At 82.2% G+C, this 15,399-nt stretch overlaps 1 protein-coding gene across 1 annotated transcript in view; it reads left to right on the forward strand.

Moving 5' to 3' along the window:
- F13A1 (coagulation factor XIII A chain) overlaps positions 1–15,399 on the forward strand; it is a 114,101-nt gene that overhangs the window by 12,048 nt on the left and 86,654 nt on the right. The window lies entirely within an intron of this gene.

Below are 15,399 nucleotides of genomic sequence, written 5' to 3' on the forward strand. Positions count from 1 at the left end.
CAGTTACATGCATTTCTGTTGAAATAAACAAAAGCAACTGATGATAGTTCAGAAAGTGCATGAAAAGGAACATAGCATAGTCTTACTCCATAATGGAGGGCCAGTCAGACAGAGATGTTCTGCCAGGGTTTTGATTGAGGCCATCCACTGTTGTTATATCATTTTGTCGGCCTCCTGACCATATACCATCAACAGTATTCTGACCATTGACTTTAACAACTAGTAAGTGCTTACTATTATATGCTTAAATTATGTGACCCCACCTCTTTTTGTTTACATCTCACCCTCCACCCCCACCCCGCCCATCTGATGATTTAAATAATGTGGGATTTTATAGGCTGAATGTAGGTTGTTTTAGGACATATTTATTGATGACTGGGAAGGTATTTTAGATTGACATTTTAGTTCTATCCTATATGTTGTTTCTATATAGTGTTTTTAACTGTTGCACGCTGCCCCTAGCGTGGCAGGGGCCAGGGTTGATTTGGATATAAATATAATTTTTTTAAAATGAATAATAAAATAAAAACGAAGCTGGTTGGCTGAGTAGGAACTAGTAAGCAAAGTGAGGGTGAATCTACATGGGGGTGGGAAAATATTCCCCTTCTGCAGCATTATCGGCAAGTGGGGTGGTGACAGGTGAGAATAGGGCCTGTACACACCTCTATTCCTATCCCTTTCCTCTGTTGTGCATTTGCATAAGTGTAGCTCAGTGTGCATTGCATTGTGGTTGCCAAGTGCCCCTGGGCTGGTGGTAGAGGTAGAGGTGGAGTTGCCAGATCTAGACTGGGAAAGCCCTAGAAACTTGGGGATGGAGCCTGAGGAAGACAGGAACCTCAGTGGAGTACATAGAGTTCACACATTAAAGCATCCATCCCCCCCCAGGAAAATTGATCTCCATAGTCTGTAATTCCAGGGGAAATCCTCAGGCCCCACTTGAAGGCTAGTATTCCTATGCTGGCTTCTGCTGCTCAGAAAGCCACCCTTTCCCCTCACTTCCCTTCAGAGGCATATCGGGGGAAAAATTGTCTCCAGGTGCCCCCCTGTGCCTTGGGGCAGGGTGAGGTGGGGCCCTGCTCCCCCAGACTGGCCGACGCCCCCTCCTGGCTCCCTGGGGCATGGCCACACCTCCCCAAGCCCCCTGCCCCCACCCTCAGAGCTTATAAAAGCAGGTCTTGGAGGCCGCTGCATGGCAGTTGCTTCTCGCCTTCCTGGAGGGGAGGTCAGAAGGGACTGCCACCTGCCGGCTGAGAACCAGGAACAAAGGGGGGCAGCAGCCAGGTGCCCTCGACCCTGCCCATGTCGATGATGACATGGGTGGGGGTCAAGGGCTCCCAAAGACAACAAGGCAGCAGGACTTCCTGCAGCTTTGCCATCTCCCTGGTCACATGGGGGGCGATTTTGCGCCCCCAGGTGACCAGATTAGTGGTGCCCAGGGATAGAGGGTACCCCTCGTCCCTAGGCAAATACACCACTGCTTCCCTTTTCTCAGCCGAATAGCACTTTAGAAGGCTACAAAGGGGTGCTGGTGGTGGTATGCCTCAGCAAGCTGCCCTCCACCACCACCACCATTTGGAAAGGAGATTAGCTTTGCCTCCGTGCTTGGAGTGGCTGTACATAGAGAAGAAGAACAAGAAGAGTTGGATTCGAATGTTTTGGGGCTTAAAATGATCTGTATACCCAAATCCAACTCATAGCTGATTTGGATATGCCGAAAATTCGGTCAAATCAGAAAAATTCGGGTCTATTTTAAATTTTTTTGTATTTTTGGTATTTTTACACATTTGAGTCTGCAGGGGGAGTAATTTTAAAGCTAGTGGCACCAAACTTTCAGGATATAATCTGGAGACTGTTCAGATGATTCTCCCTAAGTTTGGTGAAGGTTGGTTCAGGAAGTCCAAAGTTATTGATCCCCAAAGGGGGTGCCCCATCCCCCATTGTTTCCAATGGGAGCTAACAGGAGATGGGGCTACACCTTTGAGGGTCCAAAACTTTGGACCCCTTGAACCAAACTTCACCAAACTTGGGGAGTATCATCAGGACAGTCTTCATATGATACCCCAAAATTATGGTGCCACTATCTCAAAAATGCACCCCTGACAGGCAACCCAAGAAATTTCCCCAGATTCTATGCTCTGAGTGACTTCACTCCATTGCAACCAATGGGAAATATCTGGGGGAGGGCTGTGGGGTGCACATTTCTCAAGGTAAAGCCACAAAAATTTCAGAGCATCTTTAGGAGAGTCTCTTGATGACACCATCCAGGTTTGGTAAACTTTGCTTTGGGGGCGGTGGGAGATGGGCCCTCCCCTTTTGGTGCCCATAACATTCAACCCCCAGAAGCAAAGTTTACCAAACCTGGATGGTGTCATCAAGAGACTCTCCTGAAGATGCTCTGAAAGTTTTGTGGCTTTACCTTGAGAAATGTGCATCCCACAGCCCTCCCCCAGAAATTTCCCATTGGGTGCAATGGAGCCACTTCAGAGCACAGAATCTCCCAGCTCTCTAGTCTTCCCACCATAGAACTTGAAGAGGCTTAGTGTGTTTCACCACCGCTCCTACACATGAAGCCTGCTCTGTCGCTGGACACTGTGTAATAGTCTTCTCTCTGTGATATACCTCTGAAGATGCCAGCCACAGATGCAGGCAACTTGTTAAGAACAAGATCTACCAGACCAAGGCCACTCAACCCGGAAAACCCTACAGAACCTCCACCTCTTAAAATGAAGCCATTCCACAACACACTTCAAGCAAGGGGCACACTTGGGGCAGAGGGAGGGAAGGTTTTTGTTGGCAACTCGGGAGGGAAGGTTTTTTTTCATCGGAGGGCTTTTTAAAAATGAGTTGGGCTGTCTGAGGCCCGATTCGGTAATGGCGCCAAATTGGACGCCATTGATTCAGATAGCTCCAGATTGGACACCATTGGTTTGGACCTGGCTCAACCCGAATCTGTCCGAATTGGAGATGATTCAGACCTATTTGTTGATTTGGCTGATCCGAATCACCAACCTTAACCACTACACCACACTGGCTCTGCATTTTCCCCTTTGAGTTGGATCAAAATGGGTTTATTATTCATCCAGTTCAAATGGGAAAGCACATAAAATAAGCATGGCATCCTGGGGGTGTTCCATTTAAATGAGGGGGGATTTTTGTTATCAGGGCAGGTGAAAATCCCCAGGTGGAAGCAGTCTCAGCCCCCTGTTCTTTTTCTCTATACTCTGGTAAATAGAGATCTCTGGCTATGATCATGGAGGTTCCATTTAGCTATCATGGCTAGTAGCCATTGGTGAGTCCATCCTCCCAAAATTTGGCTAATCCTGTTTGAAACCATTAACACTAATGGCCATCCTGTGGCAACATATTCCATAAGTTAATGATGTATTGTGTACAGAAGAGTGTTCTTCTTGTCTGTACAAAACCAATTGCAAACCATTCCTCCCCTGTCCCCCAAAATGTTTGATGACTAGTGGCTGAATGGAAAAACTGTGACATTGGGTGACAATTTCAGTGTGCAGAGATTAACCGAGCCCAAGCAAATCATTACTGGACTCATGTAAACATGGTGTGTACGTGTGTGTGTGCCTGTTTCCGCTCCCGAATCCATTGAGCTGCATACCACCTGCCATGTCAAAAGGGTGCTCAGCCTAAATGAGTTACTGCTGTTAATCTCCCCCCCCCTTCCCACCTCTCTCTCTCTTGCTATTATAAACTCTTTGGGAATTGCTTTTGAACTGACATTCAATTTATCTTCCTGGGAACTGGCTGCATTTTTGAAATTTGTATTATTGATCCCCCCCCCCCCTTTCTGCTGCATAATAATCATTGGGGGGTGGGGGGGGGGGGGGGTGGGGGGGGGGGGGGGTGGGGGGGGGGGGGGGTGGGGGGGGGGGGGGGTGGGGGGGGGGGGGGGTGGGGGGGGGGGGGGGTGGGGGGGGGGGGGGGTGGGGGGGGGGGGGGGTGGGGGGGGGGGGGGGTGGGGGGGGGGGGGGGTGGGGGGGGGGGGGGGTGGGGGGGGGGGGGGGTGGGGGGGGGGGGGGGTGGGGGGGGGGGGGGGTGGGGGGGGGGGGGGGTGGGGGGGGGGGGGGGTGGGGGGGGGGGGGGGTGGGGGGGGGGGGGGGTGGGGGGGGGGGGGGGTGGGGGGGGGGGGGGGTGGGGGGGGGGGGGGGTGGGGGGGGGGGGGGGTGGGGGGGGGGGGGGGTGGGGGGGGGGGGGGGTGGGGGGGGGGGGGGGTGGGGGGGGGGGGGGGTGGGGGGGGGGGGGGGTGGGGGGGGGGGGGGGTGGGGGGGGGGGGGGGTGGGGGGGGGGGGGGGTGGGGGGGGGGGGGGGTGGGGGGGGGGGGGGGTGGGGGGGGGGGGGGGTGGGGGGGGGGGGGGGTGGGGGGGGGGGGGGGTGGGGGGGGGGGGGGGTGGGGGGGGGGGGGGGTGGGGGGGGGGGGGGGTGGGGGGGGGGGGGGGTGGGGGGGGGGGGGGGTGGGGGGGGGGGGGGGTGGGGGGGGGGGGGGGTGGGGGGGGGGGGGGGTGGGGGGGGGGGGGGGTGGGGGGGGGGGGGGGTGGGGGGGGGGGGGGGTGGGGGGGGGGGGGGGTGGGGGGGGGGGGGGGTGGGGGGGGGGGGGGGTGGGGGGGGGGGGGGGTGGGGGGGGGGGGGGGTGGGGGGGGGGGGGGGTGGGGGGGGGGGGGGGTGGGGGGGGGGGGGGGTGGGGGGGGGGGGGGGTGGGGGGGGGGGGGGGTGGGGGGGGGGGGGGGTGGGGGGGGGGGGGGGTGGGGGGGGGGGGGGGTGGGGGGGGGGGGGGGTGGGGGGGGGGGGGGGTGGGGGGGGGGGGGGGTGGGGGGGGGGGGGGGTGGGGGGGGGGGGGGGTGGGGGGGGGGGGGGGTGGGGGGGGGGGGGGGTGGGGGGGGGGGGGGGTGGGGGGGGGGGGGGGTGGGGGGGGGGGGGGGTGGGGGGGGGGGGGGGTGGGGGGGGGGGGGGGTGGGGGGGGGGGGGGGTGGGGGGGGGGGGGGGTGGGGGGGGGGGGGGGTGGGGGGGGGGGGGGGTGGGGGGGGGGGGGGGTGGGGGGGGGGGGGGGTGGGGGGGGGGGGGGGTGGGGGGGGGGGGGGGTGGGGGGGGGGGGGGGTGGGGGGGGGGGGGGGTGGGGGGGGGGGGGGGTGGGGGGGGGGGGGGGTGGGGGGGGGGGGGGGTGGGGGGGGGGGGGGGTGGGGGGGGGGGGGGGTGGGGGGGGGGGGGGGTGGGGGGGGGGGGGGGTGGGGGGGGGGGGGGGTGGGGGGGGGGGGGGGTGGGGGGGGGGGGGGGTGGGGGGGGGGGGGGGTGGGGGGGGGGGGGGGTGGGGGGGGGGGGGGGTGGGGGGGGGGGGGGGTGGGGGGGGGGGGGGGTGGGGGGGGGGGGGGGTGGGGGGGGGGGGGGGTGGGGGGGGGGGGGGGTGGGGGGGGGGGGGGGTGGGGGGGGGGGGGGGTGGGGGGGGGGGGGGGTGGGGGGGGGGGGGGGTGGGGGGGGGGGGGGGTGGGGGGGGGGGGGGGTGGGGGGGGGGGGGGGTGGGGGGGGGGGGGGGTGGGGGGGGGGGGGGGTGGGGGGGGGGGGGGGTGGGGGGGGGGGGGGGTGGGGGGGGGGGGGGGTGGGGGGGGGGGGGGGTGGGGGGGGGGGGGGGTGGGGGGGGGGGGGGGTGGGGGGGGGGGGGGGTGGGGGGGGGGGGGGGTGGGGGGGGGGGGGGGTGGGGGGGGGGGGGGGTGGGGGGGGGGGGGGGTGGGGGGGGGGGGGGGTGGGGGGGGGGGGGGGTGGGGGGGGGGGGGGGTGGGGGGGGGGGGGGGTGGGGGGGGGGGGGGGTGGGGGGGGGGGGGGGTGGGGGGGGGGGGGGGTGGGGGGGGGGGGGGGTGGGGGGGGGGGGGGGTGGGGGGGGGGGGGGGTGGGGGGGGGGGGGGGTGGGGGGGGGGGGGGGTGGGGGGGGGGGGGGGTGGGGGGGGGGGGGGGTGGGGGGGGGGGGGGGTGGGGGGGGGGGGGGGTGGGGGGGGGGGGGGGTGGGGGGGGGGGGGGGTGGGGGGGGGGGGGGGTGGGGGGGGGGGGGGGTGGGGGGGGGGGGGGGTGGGGGGGGGGGGGGGTGGGGGGGGGGGGGGGTGGGGGGGGGGGGGGGTGGGGGGGGGGGGGGGTGGGGGGGGGGGGGGGTGGGGGGGGGGGGGGGTGGGGGGGGGGGGGGGTGGGGGGGGGGGGGGGTGGGGGGGGGGGGGGGTGGGGGGGGGGGGGGGTGGGGGGGGGGGGGGGTGGGGGGGGGGGGGGGTGGGGGGGGGGGGGGGTGGGGGGGGGGGGGGGTGGGGGGGGGGGGGGGTGGGGGGGGGGGGGGGTGGGGGGGGGGGGGGGTGGGGGGGGGGGGGGGTGGGGGGGGGGGGGGGTGGGGGGGGGGGGGGGTGGGGGGGGGGGGGGGTGGGGGGGGGGGGGGGTGGGGGGGGGGGGGGGTGGGGGGGGGGGGGGGTGGGGGGGGGGGGGGGTGGGGGGGGGGGGGGGTGGGGGGGGGGGGGGGTGGGGGGGGGGGGGGGTGGGGGGGGGGGGGGGTGGGGGGGGGGGGGGGTGGGGGGGGGGGGGGGTGGGGGGGGGGGGGGGTGGGGGGGGGGGGGGGTGGGGGGGGGGGGGGGTGGGGGGGGGGGGGGGTGGGGGGGGGGGGGGGTGGGGGGGGGGGGGGGTGGGGGGGGGGGGGGGTGGGGGGGGGGGGGGGTGGGGGGGGGGGGGGGTGGGGGGGGGGGGGGGTGGGGGGGGGGGGGGGTGGGGGGGGGGGGGGGTGGGGGGGGGGGGGGGTGGGGGGGGGGGGGGGTGGGGGGGGGGGGGGGTGGGGGGGGGGGGGGGTGGGGGGGGGGGGGGGTGGGGGGGGGGGGGGGTGGGGGGGGGGGGGGGTGGGGGGGGGGGGGGGTGGGGGGGGGGGGGGGTGGGGGGGGGGGGGGGTGGGGGGGGGGGGGGGTGGGGGGGGGGGGGGGTGGGGGGGGGGGGGGGTGGGGGGGGGGGGGGGTGGGGGGGGGGGGGGGTGGGGGGGGGGGGGGGTGGGGGGGGGGGGGGGTGGGGGGGGGGGGGGGTGGGGGGGGGGGGGGGTGGGGGGGGGGGGGGGTGGGGGGGGGGGGGGGTGGGGGGGGGGGGGGGTGGGGGGGGGGGGGGGTGGGGGGGGGGGGGGGTGGGGGGGGGGGGGGGTGGGGGGGGGGGGGGGTGGGGGGGGGGGGGGGTGGGGGGGGGGGGGGGTGGGGGGGGGGGGGGGTGGGGGGGGGGGGGGGTGGGGGGGGGGGGGGGTGGGGGGGGGGGGGGGTGGGGGGGGGGGGGGGTGGGGGGGGGGGGGGGTGGGGGGGGGGGGGGGTGGGGGGGGGGGGGGGTGGGGGGGGGGGGGGGTGGGGGGGGGGGGGGGTGGGGGGGGGGGGGGGTGGGGGGGGGGGGGGGTGGGGGGGGGGGGGGGTGGGGGGGGGGGGGGGTGGGGGGGGGGGGGGGTGGGGGGGGGGGGGGGTGGGGGGGGGGGGGGGTGGGGGGGGGGGGGGGTGGGGGGGGGGGGGGGTGGGGGGGGGGGGGGGTGGGGGGGGGGGGGGGTGGGGGGGGGGGGGGGTGGGGGGGGGGGGGGGTGGGGGGGGGGGGGGGTGGGGGGGGGGGGGGGTGGGGGGGGGGGGGGGTGGGGGGGGGGGGGGGTGGGGGGGGGGGGGGGTGGGGGGGGGGGGGGGTGGGGGGGGGGGGGGGTGGGGGGGGGGGGGGGTGGGGGGGGGGGGGGGTGGGGGGGGGGGGGGGTGGGGGGGGGGGGGGGTGGGGGGGGGGGGGGGTGGGGGGGGGGGGGGGTGGGGGGGGGGGGGGGTGGGGGGGGGGGGGGGTGGGGGGGGGGGGGGGTGGGGGGGGGGGGGGGTGGGGGGGGGGGGGGGTGGGGGGGGGGGGGGGTGGGGGGGGGGGGGGGTGGGGGGGGGGGGGGGTGGGGGGGGGGGGGGGTGGGGGGGGGGGGGGGTGGGGGGGGGGGGGGGTGGGGGGGGGGGGGGGTGGGGGGGGGGGGGGGTGGGGGGGGGGGGGGGTGGGGGGGGGGGGGGGTGGGGGGGGGGGGGGGTGGGGGGGGGGGGGGGTGGGGGGGGGGGGGGGTGGGGGGGGGGGGGGGTGGGGGGGGGGGGGGGTGGGGGGGGGGGGGGGTGGGGGGGGGGGGGGGTGGGGGGGGGGGGGGGTGGGGGGGGGGGGGGGTGGGGGGGGGGGGGGGTGGGGGGGGGGGGGGGTGGGGGGGGGGGGGGGTGGGGGGGGGGGGGGGTGGGGGGGGGGGGGGGTGGGGGGGGGGGGGGGTGGGGGGGGGGGGGGGTGGGGGGGGGGGGGGGTGGGGGGGGGGGGGGGTGGGGGGGGGGGGGGGTGGGGGGGGGGGGGGGTGGGGGGGGGGGGGGGTGGGGGGGGGGGGGGGTGGGGGGGGGGGGGGGTGGGGGGGGGGGGGGGTGGGGGGGGGGGGGGGTGGGGGGGGGGGGGGGTGGGGGGGGGGGGGGGTGGGGGGGGGGGGGGGTGGGGGGGGGGGGGGGTGGGGGGGGGGGGGGGTGGGGGGGGGGGGGGGTGGGGGGGGGGGGGGGTGGGGGGGGGGGGGGGTGGGGGGGGGGGGGGGTGGGGGGGGGGGGGGGTGGGGGGGGGGGGGGGTGGGGGGGGGGGGGGGTGGGGGGGGGGGGGGGTGGGGGGGGGGGGGGGTGGGGGGGGGGGGGGGTGGGGGGGGGGGGGGGTGGGGGGGGGGGGGGGTGGGGGGGGGGGGGGGTGGGGGGGGGGGGGGGTGGGGGGGGGGGGGGGTGGGGGGGGGGGGGGGTGGGGGGGGGGGGGGGTGGGGGGGGGGGGGGGTGGGGGGGGGGGGGGGTGGGGGGGGGGGGGGGTGGGGGGGGGGGGGGGTGGGGGGGGGGGGGGGTGGGGGGGGGGGGGGGTGGGGGGGGGGGGGGGTGGGGGGGGGGGGGGGTGGGGGGGGGGGGGGGTGGGGGGGGGGGGGGGTGGGGGGGGGGGGGGGTGGGGGGGGGGGGGGGTGGGGGGGGGGGGGGGTGGGGGGGGGGGGGGGTGGGGGGGGGGGGGGGTGGGGGGGGGGGGGGGTGGGGGGGGGGGGGGGTGGGGGGGGGGGGGGGTGGGGGGGGGGGGGGGTGGGGGGGGGGGGGGGTGGGGGGGGGGGGGGGTGGGGGGGGGGGGGGGTGGGGGGGGGGGGGGGTGGGGGGGGGGGGGGGTGGGGGGGGGGGGGGGTGGGGGGGGGGGGGGGTGGGGGGGGGGGGGGGTGGGGGGGGGGGGGGGTGGGGGGGGGGGGGGGTGGGGGGGGGGGGGGGTGGGGGGGGGGGGGGGTGGGGGGGGGGGGGGGTGGGGGGGGGGGGGGGTGGGGGGGGGGGGGGGTGGGGGGGGGGGGGGGTGGGGGGGGGGGGGGGTGGGGGGGGGGGGGGGTGGGGGGGGGGGGGGGTGGGGGGGGGGGGGGGTGGGGGGGGGGGGGGGTGGGGGGGGGGGGGGGTGGGGGGGGGGGGGGGTGGGGGGGGGGGGGGGTGGGGGGGGGGGGGGGTGGGGGGGGGGGGGGGTGGGGGGGGGGGGGGGTGGGGGGGGGGGGGGGTGGGGGGGGGGGGGGGTGGGGGGGGGGGGGGGTGGGGGGGGGGGGGGGTGGGGGGGGGGGGGGGTGGGGGGGGGGGGGGGTGGGGGGGGGGGGGGGTGGGGGGGGGGGGGGGTGGGGGGGGGGGGGGGTGGGGGGGGGGGGGGGTGGGGGGGGGGGGGGGTGGGGGGGGGGGGGGGTGGGGGGGGGGGGGGGTGGGGGGGGGGGGGGGTGGGGGGGGGGGGGGGTGGGGGGGGGGGGGGGTGGGGGGGGGGGGGGGTGGGGGGGGGGGGGGGTGGGGGGGGGGGGGGGTGGGGGGGGGGGGGGGTGGGGGGGGGGGGGGGTGGGGGGGGGGGGGGGTGGGGGGGGGGGGGGGTGGGGGGGGGGGGGGGTGGGGGGGGGGGGGGGTGGGGGGGGGGGGGGGTGGGGGGGGGGGGGGGTGGGGGGGGGGGGGGGTGGGGGGGGGGGGGGGTGGGGGGGGGGGGGGGTGGGGGGGGGGGGGGGTGGGGGGGGGGGGGGGTGGGGGGGGGGGGGGGTGGGGGGGGGGGGGGGTGGGGGGGGGGGGGGGTGGGGGGGGGGGGGGGTGGGGGGGGGGGGGGGTGGGGGGGGGGGGGGGTGGGGGGGGGGGGGGGTGGGGGGGGGGGGGGGTGGGGGGGGGGGGGGGTGGGGGGGGGGGGGGGTGGGGGGGGGGGGGGGTGGGGGGGGGGGGGGGTGGGGGGGGGGGGGGGTGGGGGGGGGGGGGGGTGGGGGGGGGGGGGGGTGGGGGGGGGGGGGGGTGGGGGGGGGGGGGGGTGGGGGGGGGGGGGGGTGGGGGGGGGGGGGGGTGGGGGGGGGGGGGGGTGGGGGGGGGGGGGGGTGGGGGGGGGGGGGGGTGGGGGGGGGGGGGGGTGGGGGGGGGGGGGGGTGGGGGGGGGGGGGGGTGGGGGGGGGGGGGGGTGGGGGGGGGGGGGGGTGGGGGGGGGGGGGGGTGGGGGGGGGGGGGGGTGGGGGGGGGGGGGGGTGGGGGGGGGGGGGGGTGGGGGGGGGGGGGGGTGGGGGGGGGGGGGGGTGGGGGGGGGGGGGGGTGGGGGGGGGGGGGGGTGGGGGGGGGGGGGGGTGGGGGGGGGGGGGGGTGGGGGGGGGGGGGGGTGGGGGGGGGGGGGGGTGGGGGGGGGGGGGGGTGGGGGGGGGGGGGGGTGGGGGGGGGGGGGGGTGGGGGGGGGGGGGGGTGGGGGGGGGGGGGGGTGGGGGGGGGGGGGGGTGGGGGGGGGGGGGGGTGGGGGGGGGGGGGGGTGGGGGGGGGGGGGGGTGGGGGGGGGGGGGGGTGGGGGGGGGGGGGGGTGGGGGGGGGGGGGGGTGGGGGGGGGGGGGGGTGGGGGGGGGGGGGGGTGGGGGGGGGGGGGGGTGGGGGGGGGGGGGGGTGGGGGGGGGGGGGGGTGGGGGGGGGGGGGGGTGGGGGGGGGGGGGGGTGGGGGGGGGGGGGGGTGGGGGGGGGGGGGGGTGGGGGGGGGGGGGGGTGGGGGGGGGGGGGGGTGGGGGGGGGGGGGGGTGGGGGGGGGGGGGGGTGGGGGGGGGGGGGGGTGGGGGGGGGGGGGGGTGGGGGGGGGGGGGGGTGGGGGGGGGGGGGGGTGGGGGGGGGGGGGGGTGGGGGGGGGGGGGGGTGGGGGGGGGGGGGGGTGGGGGGGGGGGGGGGTGGGGGGGGGGGGGGGTGGGGGGGGGGGGGGGTGGGGGGGGGGGGGGGTGGGGGGGGGGGGGGGTGGGGGGGGGGGGGGGTGGGGGGGGGGGGGGGTGGGGGGGGGGGGGGGTGGGGGGGGGGGGGGGTGGGGGGGGGGGGGGGTGGGGGGGGGGGGGGGTGGGGGGGGGGGGGGGTGGGGGGGGGGGGGGGTGGGGGGGGGGGGGGGTGGGGGGGGGGGGGGGTGGGGGGGGGGGGGGGTGGGGGGGGGGGGGGGTGGGGGGGGGGGGGGGTGGGGGGGGGGGGGGGTGGGGGGGGGGGGGGGTGGGGGGGGGGGGGGGTGGGGGGGGGGGGGGGTGGGGGGGGGGGGGGGTGGGGGGGGGGGGGGGTGGGGGGGGGGGGGGGTGGGGGGGGGGGGGGGTGGGGGGGGGGGGGGGTGGGGGGGGGGGGGGGTGGGGGGGGGGGGGGGTGGGGGGGGGGGGGGGTGGGGGGGGGGGGGGGTGGGGGGGGGGGGGGGTGGGGGGGGGGGGGGGTGGGGGGGGGGGGGGGTGGGGGGGGGGGGGGGTGGGGGGGGGGGGGGGTGGGGGGGGGGGGGGGTGGGGGGGGGGGGGGGTGGGGGGGGGGGGGGGTGGGGGGGGGGGGGGGTGGGGGGGGGGGGGGGTGGGGGGGGGGGGGGGTGGGGGGGGGGGGGGGTGGGGGGGGGGGGGGGTGGGGGGGGGGGGGGGTGGGGGGGGGGGGGGGTGGGGGGGGGGGGGGGTGGGGGGGGGGGGGGGTGGGGGGGGGGGGGGGTGGGGGGGGGGGGGGGTGGGGGGGGGGGGGGGTGGGGGGGGGGGGGGGTGGGGGGGGGGGGGGGTGGGGGGGGGGGGGGGTGGGGGGGGGGGGGGGTGGGGGGGGGGGGGGGTGGGGGGGGGGGGGGGTGGGGGGGGGGGGGGGTGGGGGGGGGGGGGGGTGGGGGGGGGGGGGGGTGGGGGGGGGGGGGGGTGGGGGGGGGGGGGGGTGGGGGGGGGGGGGGGTGGGGGGGGGGGGGGGTGGGGGGGGGGGGGGGTGGGGGGGGGGGGGGGTGGGGGGGGGGGGGGGTGGGGGGGGGGGGGGGTGGGGGGGGGGGGGGGTGGGGGGGGGGGGGGGTGGGGGGGGGGGGGGGTGGGGGGGGGGGGGGGTGGGGGGGGGGGGGGGTGGGGGGGGGGGGGGGTGGGGGGGGGGGGGGGTGGGGGGGGGGGGGGGTGGGGGGGGGGGGGGGTGGGGGGGGGGGGGGGTGGGGGGGGGGGGGGGTGGGGGGGGGGGGGGGTGGGGGGGGGGGGGGGTGGGGGGGGGGGGGGGTGGGGGGGGGGGGGGGTGGGGGGGGGGGGGGGTGGGGGGGGGGGGGGGTGGGGGGGGGGGGGGGTGGGGGGGGGGGGGGGTGGGGGGGGGGGGGGGTGGGGGGGGGGGGGGGTGGGGGGGGGGGGGGGTGGGGGGGGGGGGGGGTGGGGGGGGGGGGGGGTGGGGGGGGGGGGGGGTGGGGGGGGGGGGGGGTGGGGGGGGGGGGGGGTGGGGGGGGGGGGGGGTGGGGGGGGGGGGGGGTGGGGGGGGGGGGGGGTGGGGGGGGGGGGGGGTGGGGGGGGGGGGGGGTGGGGGGGGGGGGGGGTGGGGGGGGGGGGGGGTGGGGGGGGGGGGGGGTGGGGGGGGGGGGGGGTGGGGGGGGGGGGGGGTGGGGGGGGGGGGGGGTGGGGGGGGGGGGGGGTGGGGGGGGGGGGGGGTGGGGGGGGGGGGGGGTGGGGGGGGGGGGGGGTGGGGGGGGGGGGGGGTGGGGGGGGGGGGGGGTGGGGGGGGGGGGGGGTGGGGGGGGGGGGGGGTGGGGGGGGGGGGGGGTGGGGGGGGGGGGGGGTGGGGGGGGGGGGGGGTGGGGGGGGGGGGGGGTGGGGGGGGGGGGGGGTGGGGGGGGGGGGGGGTGGGGGGGGGGGGGGGTGGGGGGGGGGGGGGGTGGGGGGGGGGGGGGGTGGGGGGGGGGGGGGGTGGGGGGGGGGGGGGGTGGGGGGGGGGGGGGGTGGGGGGGGGGGGGGGTGGGGGGGGGGGGGGGTGGGGGGGGGGGGGGGTGGGGGGGGGGGGGGGTGGGGGGGGGGGGGGGTGGGGGGGGGGGGGGGTGGGGGGGGGGGGGGGTGGGGGGGGGGGGGGGTGGGGGGGGGGGGGGGTGGGGGGGGGGGGGGGTGGGGGGGGGGGGGGGTGGGGGGGGGGGGGGGTGGGGGGGGGGGGGGGTGGGGGGGGGGGGGGGTGGGGGGGGGGGGGGGTGGGGGGGGGGGGGGGTGGGGGGGGGGGGGGGTGGGGGGGGGGGGGGGTGGGGGGGGGGGGGGGTGGGGGGGGGGGGGGGTGGGGGGGGGGGGGGGTGGGGGGGGGGGGGGGTGGGGGGGGGGGGGGGTGGGGGGGGGGGGGGGTGGGGGGGGGGGGGGGTGGGGGGGGGGGGGGGTGGGGGGGGGGGGGGGTGGGGGGGGGGGGGGGTGGGGGGGGGGGGGGGTGGGGGGGGGGGGGGGTGGGGGGGGGGGGGGGTGGGGGGGGGGGGGGGTGGGGGGGGGGGGGGGTGGGGGGGGGGGGGGGTGGGGGGGGGGGGGGGTGGGGGGGGGGGGGGGTGGGGGGGGGGGGGGGTGGGGGGGGGGGGGGGTGGGGGGGGGGGGGGGTGGGGGGGGGGGGGGGTGGGGGGGGGGGGGGGTGGGGGGGGGGGGGGGTGGGGGGGGGGGGGGGTGGGGGGGGGGGGGGGTGGGGGGGGGGGGGGGTGGGGGGGGGGGGGGGTGGGGGGGGGGGGGGGTGGGGGGGGGGGGGGGTGGGGGGGGGGGGGGGTGGGGGGGGGGGGGGGTGGGGGGGGGGGGGGGTGGGGGGGGGGGGGGGTGGGGGGGGGGGGGGGTGGGGGGGGGGGGGGGTGGGGGGGGGGGGGGGTGGGGGGGGGGGGGGGTGGGGGGGGGGGGGGGTGGGGGGGGGGGGGGGTGGGGGGGGGGGGGGGTGGGGGGGGGGGGGGGTGGGGGGGGGGGGGGGTGGGGGGGGGGGGGGGTGGGGGGGGGGGGGGGTGGGGGGGGGGGGGGGTGGGGGGGGGGGGGGGTGGGGGGGGGGGGGGGTGGGGGGGGGGGGGGGTGGGGGGGGGGGGGGGTGGGGGGGGGGGGGGGTGGGGGGGGGGGGGGGTGGGGGGGGGGGGGGGTGGGGGGGGGGGGGGGTGGGGGGGGGGGGGGGTGGGGGGGGGGGGGGGTGGGGGGGGGGGGGGGTGGGGGGGGGGGGGGGTGGGGGGGGGGGGGGGTGGGGGGGGGGGGGGGTGGGGGGGGGGGGGGGTGGGGGGGGGGGGGGGTGGGGGGGGGGGGGGGTGGGGGGGGGGGGGGGTGGGGGGGGGGGGGGGTGGGGGGGGGGGGGGGTGGGGGGGGGGGGGGGTGGGGGGGGGGGGGGGTGGGGGGGGGGGGGGGTGGGGGGGGGGGGGGGTGGGGGGGGGGGGGGGTGGGGGGGGGGGGGGGTGGGGGGGGGGGGGGGTGGGGGGGGGGGGGGGTGGGGGGGGGGGGGGGTGGGGGGGGGGGGGGGTGGGGGGGGGGGGGGGTGGGGGGGGGGGGGGGTGGGGGGGGGGGGGGGTGGGGGGGGGGGGGGGTGGGGGGGGGGGGGGGTGGGGGGGGGGGGGGGTGGGGGGGGGGGGGGGTGGGGGGGGGGGGGGGTGGGGGGGGGGGGGGGTGGGGGGGGGGGGGGGTGGGGGGGGGGGGGGGTGGGGGGGGGGGGGGGTGGGGGGGGGGGGGGGTGGGGGGGGGGGGGGGTGGGGGGGGGGGGGGGTGGGGGGGGGGGGGGGTGGGGGGGGGGGGGGGTGGGGGGGGGGGGGGGTGGGGGGGGGGGGGGGTGGGGGGGGGGGGGGGTGGGGGGGGGGGGGGGTGGGGGGGGGGGGGGGTGGGGGGGGGGGGGGGTGGGGGGGGGGGGGGGTGGGGGGGGGGGGGGGTGGGGGGGGGGGGGGGTGGGGGGGGGGGGGGGTGGGGGGGGGGGGGGGTGGGGGGGGGGGGGGGTGGGGGGGGGGGGGGGTGGGGGGGGGGGGGGGTGGGGGGGGGGGGGGGTGGGGGGGGGGGGGGGTGGGGGGGGGGGGGGGTGGGGGGGGGGGGGGGTGGGGGGGGGGGGGGGTGGGGGGGGGGGGGGGTGGGGGGGGGGGGGGGTGGGGGGGGGGGGGGGTGGGGGGGGGGGGGGGTGGGGGGGGGGGGGGGTGGGGGGGGGGGGGGGTGGGGGGGGGGGGGGGTGGGGGGGGGGGGGGGTGGGGGGGGGGGGG

This window comes from Sphaerodactylus townsendi, linkage group LG09 (assembly GCF_021028975.2).
Source record: "Sphaerodactylus townsendi isolate TG3544 linkage group LG09, MPM_Stown_v2.3, whole genome shotgun sequence".
In the NCBI taxonomy this organism is placed as follows: Eukaryota; Metazoa; Chordata; class Lepidosauria; order Squamata; family Sphaerodactylidae; genus Sphaerodactylus; species Sphaerodactylus townsendi.